The following is an 8,427-nucleotide window of genomic DNA, read 5'->3' as shown; positions in this document are numbered from 1 at the left end:
AGTGTTGTGGCGCTGTGTGAAATAATTATGTTCCTTGCTCTTATGGTGAAATCGGTCACCCCTTGTGGAGCGATTGTGTGTCCACCCCCCCCCCCCCCCCCCAATTTTTGTTTTTTTTTAAACACCCATCATCCTTCTTCACCTAGGTAGCCCGCATGCCCCCCATGCTCACATGTCACTTCCTTAAAAGATCAACAGCAACAATAAAAAAAAACAAATTGTTTTTTTAATTACTAACTTTCAGAGTGCTACTCTAATACTACTTTGGGCCCAGTTGCCAAATGGTCACCCATCTACAATTGGTCACCCGTCCCTCCGAATATCACACTTTCTTGCTACGTACGTACAGTCTACCCGCAGCACACTAATCTCCTTTGTTATTTATCTGCAGAAGCGATGTGTATCGTTTTCGTGCGTGACCTCCCGTGTGAATACTAAATCATAAGGGACAAGTTCAGCAATTTTATTAAATTTAGGGCCAAAAAGGGGAAATTTCAGAATGGCTTAATTCGACAATTTTATCAAATTTAGGCAAAATATGGAAAAAATCATAAAGTGGTAGTAAGTTCAGCAATTTCGTCAAATTTAGGCCAAAAGGGAATAAATCACAATTTTATCAAATTTAGGAATTTTATCAAATTTTGGCCCACAAGGGAAAAATCACAATTTATCTAATTTAGCAATTTTATCAAATTTAGGCCAAAAAAAGGAACAAAATCACATGGTTAAGTTCAGCAATTTTATCAAATTTAGGCCAAAAAGTGAACAAAATCACAAGACGTAAAGTTCAGCAATTTTTTCCAAATTTAGGCCAAAAAGAGTTAAAGTCACAAGGGGATAAGTTCAGCATCTTTATCAAATTTAGGCAAAAAGGGGAAAAAAACAAAAGGGGTCAGTTCAGCAATTTTATAAAGTTTAGGCCAAAAAGGGAAAAAATAACAAAGGGTAAATTCAGCATTTTATCAAATCAAAGTTAGGCCGAAGGGGGAAAGTCACAAGGGGTAAGTTCAGCAATTTTATCAAATTATGGCCAAAAAGTGAAAAAATCACACGTTGTAAGTCTAGCCATTTTATCAAATTTTGGCCAAACAGTAAAGAAGCAAAACTAGTACAGCAGATTCTGGCTAATTTGAAGTAACTACTTGCCAGCAGGATAGGCCCATCCCCCATAGACACACTAAGAATTATCAGCCTTCCAAGTAGTAATACAATCCTTGGTCCTTTCTTTCTTATAGACCACCAGGTACAGCACCAGAACCTCAGCCAGTTTAAGGATTAGACGGCAGTATCATTCGACCCAAAACAGGTCCGGCTGGATACTTTGAGGCCCCAAGCCCCAATTCCAGCGCTGCCTCACGCACCGGATCGGAGCAGTCCGGTCTGTCCGAGGCACGAGGAATGTCTGGTAATGTGTCCCCAGACTCTACATCATCGCATCAACTACCCGGTAGCCTGAATGATATGGCATTGCCTGGGTATGGAACCGATGACGGTGCTGCTGCTGGTATACCTTCTGAAGGCTCCTTTGTCATGTCTACTGACAGATGATCAGTTCTACAGATTTGAACATTAGTAAAGACATTTATCTTCGTGATACCATTTTGCTTTCGCATTCGCAGGAAGTATGACCGGTTTCAAAGTTACACCACAAAAATGTTTAAAAGCTTATGACAACCAAGTTCAGTCTGCTGGGCATCATATTGTTGTTGGCCTTAACACACAGAACAAAACCACATTACAAAAAGTTAACCTTGGCTTTGAGCTATTCAGTGGATTTATTTATTCCTTACATAATCATTACTGGTGCGTTCAATTAGCTTCCCTTGGTCTACCCCGCCGTGCTCACTTGGGTGAGCCCCTGACAAGAGCCATCAGGAGCTATACGAACAATCACTCACCGCTCTCGTAGTGACGTCATGCACCTGGGGCCAGCCCCCAAGTGACCCACTCCACAAGCAGGGCACTGGGGGCTGACCCTGCTGAGCCTCTGGAATGACGTCAAAGCTATTCGAACGCACCAGGGGAAGACCGGGGTCGACCCAGCGAAGCTAAATGAACGCACCCTTACTTAATAGTCACTCCAAGTTTTCATAGTTACCTCTTGTACATTCGTTTATACATGTAATAAGGAAGTTGAATGGTATATATTAAAACAAAAATACAATACATTATTTCATTAAATTAATTGGAAGCACCAAACTAGTCTTTAAAATCGTAGTATGTTCTATCTGGGAAGGTCAGCCGTCCAAACGCCAAATACCCTGATAATGACTTTCCTTAACATGTGGACTTGTGGACAAGTCCTTTATGTCTGTCGCAATGATAGCATTCTGACTCTCTCCACGATTCCTGCCAAATTGGCGATATGGATCTCGCGAGAGCAGTATTCGATCGTGGAAACCTAAATCATTAACCAACCACTACGACTCTACTATCTCATCAAGACTGACCATAAGGACTTCTCCACAAGTGTCATTAATGTTCTTCCTTGCCACGCTTGCCTTTAAACCATTAAAGACACTGGACACTATTGGTAATTGTCAAAGACCAGTCTTCTCACTTGATGTATCTCAACATATACATTAAATAACAGACCTATGAAAGTTTTAGCTCAATCAGTCGTAAAAAGTGCGAGATAATAGTGAAAGAAAAAACACACTAGTCACAGGAAGTTTTGTGCTTTCAGATGCTTGATTTTGATACCTCAAATTCTAAATCTCAGGTCTCGAAATCAAATTCGTGGAAAATTAGTTCTTTCTCGAAATCTACGTCACTTCAGAGGAGGCTGTTTCTCACAATATTTTATACTATCAACCTCTCCCTTTTACTCAATACCAAGTAAGGTTTTATGCTAATAATTATTTTGAGTAATTACCAATAGTGTCCACTGCCTTTAAATGCTTCACATCTCTGCAAACTGTAAACTGTGCCACATTGGCCATTAGTATTCAAGTTGTCATGAGTAGATACAAAAACTTCAAATTCAATTCAACCCAAATTAAGTGATACCCACTGTGCATTCTTAAATAATAATAATTTAATTATAATAATTATAGTACAAAACATTGCGGAAGCCTCTATCCACAAAACACAATTGTAGATTTAAACAAGCTAGTCTATAATAGATGTTAAATTTGCATCAGGGATAAAGAATATTAATTTTGGTTTTTTACCTATACACCGATGTGTGTTAGCACTGTATACTCAGTACTTTCCCGAGTCCTGTGAAAAAAAAAGCTAGTCTATAAAAAACTCTTGAAAATCAGCAGAGAGTCAGTTTGGCAAATATTAACTGGTAAGTCATTCCATAAAATGGTGCAATGAAACTGAAGGCAGGTTTCAAATTTATATTATGGTATATTATTGTTTGCTAAATATTGTAAACAAAACAAAATTAAATTAAAAGAAATATGAAACAAGCCCTGATAACCCGATTCCTTCTTTTTTAGTCAGCAGCGAAATTGCTTTAAAATAAGTACTCATTCACATAAGATGTGTACGAGTAGGGCCTTTGGGACAACGATAGATTAGTGTGCACCCAATTGTTACATATCAATCTTTTAGAAGATGGTCTACTTCTTTGATTTTGTTGCTGTAAGAGACCAAGCAGTATTTTTTATGGCAGTCATCTTTGCTTCAAGAGGGGGGGGGGGGGGGGGTTCTTAGGTCTGAAGTGACCCTGTTAATTACAATTCAATAAAAATATCCATTATTTCTGTGGTGTCCGTTTTTGAATGCTGCGGCCAAAGACACGTTTGGTACATGCTGTTACCTCGCTAAACGTGAATGGAATTGAAGTTCTTTGACGAAAATACTGTGAGAGCTTTTTGCTGTTTTTTTTTTCTTCAACAAGTAGACACTTTATTAAGCTGAAACTTTCACAGATGACATTTATTGTATCTTTCTTGAAAGTTTTGCCTATAAATCTGCAAAAACAAATCTATGACCCAACCTTTAAACATCTGCTTCAAAATATTCCTCTCTAATAATAACGATAATCAAGGCTAAGTTTTGAGGATTGTGGAAATTCCTAAGAACAGCTTGTCGGACTGGGTTCCCCGTTATTAAAGACCCAGAACCTCAAAGATGTTACAACTCGGGAGGTTCACAGCCTCTTTTTGCAACATCAGAAAGAAAAGAAACACAAAATTGCACACAATATTGCACACAATTTAGTCTATTTCTGTTCTCCTTTTGGTGACTCAGACCTGTTTGCTTCATTTTTTGAAAGGGCAAGGGCACCTAGGCATTTTCCTATCGGTAAAGGGCAAACTATGAGAAAATTGTAAATTTGTACCTGGAGCATTTCAAGGGCACAAAGGCAATGACCAGGGGGCATATAGTCTGGGCGCATTTCTGGAAAAAGTGACTGATTGAGGCATTTTGGGGTAAAAGTGCGGAACCAGACTTTTTAACACATTTTTGGTGTGCTGAATCCGGAAAAAAATGGTTCCCAAGCGAATTTTTGAGTTTTTGACCATCTAATTTGCATAATCATATTTTTGACCTTTTTGAACCATTTTAAGCAAATCTCTGTAGATCTCTGCTACACATGCTTATTTATGCAAATCAGCTAGTCTGACTACCAATAAATTTCATCATTCATCACTTTTTGCTCAATCGATGCATCCCTACAATAGAGTTTATGCAAAACATTTAAATCTCTGATGCAGTTTTTGCTCAATCGATGCATCCCTACAATAGAGTTTTTGCAAAACATTTGCATCTCTGATGCAGTTTAAGCAATGATAGTAAAGACAAACCCAGGAGAACTATCCTCTTCTAAACAGACTCCTACTGCTTGGTTTGATGCGCCAAACCCTGTTTTAAACTGATTGGCAGAAGTGTAAAAGGCAATTTTAAATGGTGCCGAAAAACCAGATCATTCCAAGCAGGTTAGGCTCGTCAGCTATAGTAGACAGGCCACCTAGGAGAAGAAAAACTCTGATCACACTTCCGGGTAGGTAGAACACGTAAGCCTAGATTGGTAGTCCACCTAGGAGAAAGACCTCTTTGACCACCGTTCCGGGTAGGTAGAATTCCTAAGCCTAGATTGGTAGTCTACCTAGGAGAAGGACCACTCTGATCACCATCCAGGGTAGGTAGAACACGTAAGCCAAGATTGGTAGTATACCTAGGAGAAGGACCACTCTGATCACCATTCCGGGTAGGTAGAACTCGTTAGCCTAGATTGGTAGTATACCTAGGAGAAAGACCTCTTTGACCACCGTTACGGGTAGGTAGAATTCCTAAGCCTAGATTGGTAATCTACCTAGGAGAAGGACCTCTCTGATCACCATCCAGGGTAGGTAGAACACGTAAGCCTAGATTGCTACCTAGGAAAAGGACCACTCTGACCACCATCCTGGGCAGGTAGAACTCGTAAGCCTAGATTGGTAATCTACCTAGGAGAAGGACAACTCTGACCACCATTCTGGGTAGGTAGAACTTGTAAGCCTAGATTGGTAGTATACCTAGGAGAAGGACAACTCTGACCACCATCCTGGGCAGGTAGAACTCCTAAGCCTAGATTGGTAATCTACCTAGGAGAAGGACAACTCTGACCACCATTCTGGGTAGGTAGAACTTGTAAGCCTAGATTGGTAGTCTACCTAGGAGAAGGACAACTCTGACCACCATTCTGGGTAGGTAGAACTCCTCAGCCTTGGTAGTCTACCTAGGAGAAGGACCTCTCTGATCACCATTCCGGGTAGGTAGAACCTGTATAAGCCTAGATTGGTAGTCTACCTAGGAGAAGGACCACTCTGACTATCAACCCGGGAAGGTAGAACTCCTAAGCCTAGATTGGTAGTCTACCTAGGAGAAGGACCACTCTGATCACCATTCCGGGTAGGTAGAACTCCTCAGCCTTGGTAGTCTACCTAGGAGAAGGACCTCTCTGATCACCATTCCAGGTAGGTAGAACTCCTCAGCCTTGGTAGTCTACCTAGGAGAAGGACCTCTCTGATCACTATTCCAGGTAGGTAGAACTCCTCAGCCTTGGTAGTATACCTAGGAGAAGGACCTCTCTGATTACCATTCCGGGTAGGTAGAACACGTAAGCCTAGATTGGTAGTCCACCTAGGAGAAGGACCTCTCTGATCACCATTCCGGGTAGGTAGAACTCCTCAGCCTAGATTGGTAATATACCTAGGAGAAGGATCTCTCTGACTGCAAACTCCGGTTTGCAGGTAGAGCTCGTTACGTTCACATCCTAGTGCGGACGAGGGCAGCAACCAGGGTAGTCCTGAGAGGAGTGGTGCCCCCCCAAGTCTTATTGTACCCTTTAAAGGAAGCTAATGGTAAATCTTATGACAAAATGGCAAAGCATTTACTTCAAGTCCTGGGAGTGGACAGGATCGATGCTGCGGACAGGTGTGCTGGCCAGGTCTTGGCCTGACAGAATGGCATTGCCCCCCCCCTCCCTTCCCGGGGGAGGTCATCCGACGACAGCCCAAAGTCCAATGCGATCTGAAATACAGGAGGTCGCTCATTATGGCTACCTTCAACAAACACAGTGAGAAAGGATGCGAGGGTCAGAGAGATGGACCATTGTGCAGTGATCTTGGCAGGAGTCATGAAGGGGATACCCTCCCCTCAATTCATTTTCATCATTGACTTCGACCTCAGACGAGCTATCGGCAGACACAAGGTGGATCTTGGATTCACATTGATGCCAAGGAGATCGAGCCTCTATCCCGTAGTAGCCATGCCCGACCTTGACTTTGCTGATGACATCAGTCTCTTCTTTAACACCACAGCGCAGGCACAAGAACTTCCACTCAATACTAGAAAGACAGGTGATACCATACAACCTCTAAGACCATGCACCCCTGACCACATTAGAGGTTGAGCTTTGTCATGTTCCTGATGAGAGATGCTGAGGCAGAGACCACAGCAGAGTTGGCTGCCTGCATAATGGACAGGGAGGCTGAGAGACGCCGCCGGAGATCCCGCCTGCCCGCGACATGATGATAGAGAGCAGGTCGTCCAGTTCACTTGCCGATTGTCCTAAAGCATGGGCTTCTGCCAAGTCCACTTCACTTGCTGAAAAGTTTGAATAAGGAGATGATCTAACCAAGACAAACTTTGCTGAACCTACCAAAATGTCCTCCTGGAAAATGTCAATGAGCAAAACAAATTGCTGAAGTCGGAGAGTGCCAACAATGGGTATCACTGACCTCGACTGCACTGATGGCATTCTCTTCTACATGGTGGACTTGGCACGAGAATTACCTGCAGCAGAGTACTTCATATAAGAGAAGTTAAGATGTTAAATATGACTTCAGTTAAACTTAAGGAAGACCAAGGCGATGGCATTCATCTCGAAAGACGGTAAGGACTAAATGGCGCTTCCGTCATTGAGAAGTTCAAGTACCTTTGTGCCCTTATAGGATGGATTGAGCGACATAAAAGTGAGGAACTCTTTGGAATGGAAGGCCCTTCATTATGGCATTGGCGAGTGTGTGTGGAAGAGATCTGGTCTGACAAACAACACCAATATATTTCTTTTTGTGGCTTCAGTTGAGTCTGTACCTCTTTGATTTGATTCAAGGTGTGAACTATGAAAGATTGATGCTCCCTGTTTCAATTTGATGCGTACTTCCTATCAATCATTATTTGGTGAAATGTTCACTGCTCCATACCTGAGCTTTCTGAGCCCATGTACAATGGATGGGAACATGGTGACTCAGAACCACAGCCCATACTGATGTCAATGAGTCAAATCCCTAAAAGTTACCTGCTGGAAGATACTTTGTGTTCATGCCAGAAGCATGGGTTTCAATGCACAGCAATGTGTGCATTTCAGCAACAGATTGGTCATGAAACTCGCTGTATGGCTACATGTTCCTAGGCAATAGCAGTTCATTCTATACCCAACTTAATATGAGAGATTGGTGAGTGACACCAATTGCTCTTTCGGCCTGTATTAGCATCAAGTAGTATTTCGGTGTAAAGTTAACGGGCCTTAATGAATTGTTATGAAATTCATTGGTAGTCATACTAGCTGATTTGCATAAATAAGCATTTTAAGCTATTTTACTAGCTCGTTTGCATAAAAAGCATCTTGCTTATCATTGATCACATTGGTTCAGCCTCAGAACATAGGAAAAACACTTCGTTTATCATGTTTGCTTGCCTAGCTACAGAGATATTGAAGAGAAATCATGTTTTTGTAATGGCGGCCACTAATTTGCATATTCATGAGTATTAATTAGCACTAATTACTTCTGAAATGTTTTAATCCTATTCTGTGACCTTCAACATCTAGGTACTGACGCATCACTTGTCATTTTTGATTGTCATGTTACAGAGATTTGCCTAAAATGGTTCAAAAAGGTCAAAAATATGATTATGCAAATTAGATGGTCAAAAACTCAAAATTTCGCTTGGGAACCATTTTTTTCGGAATCAGCACGCCTGAAA

Source organism: Asterias rubens, chromosome 2 (assembly GCF_902459465.1).
Source record: "Asterias rubens chromosome 2, eAstRub1.3, whole genome shotgun sequence".
Classification (NCBI taxonomy): Eukaryota; Metazoa; Echinodermata; class Asteroidea; order Forcipulatida; family Asteriidae; genus Asterias; species Asterias rubens.
This window is presented reverse-complemented; position numbering follows the sequence as displayed.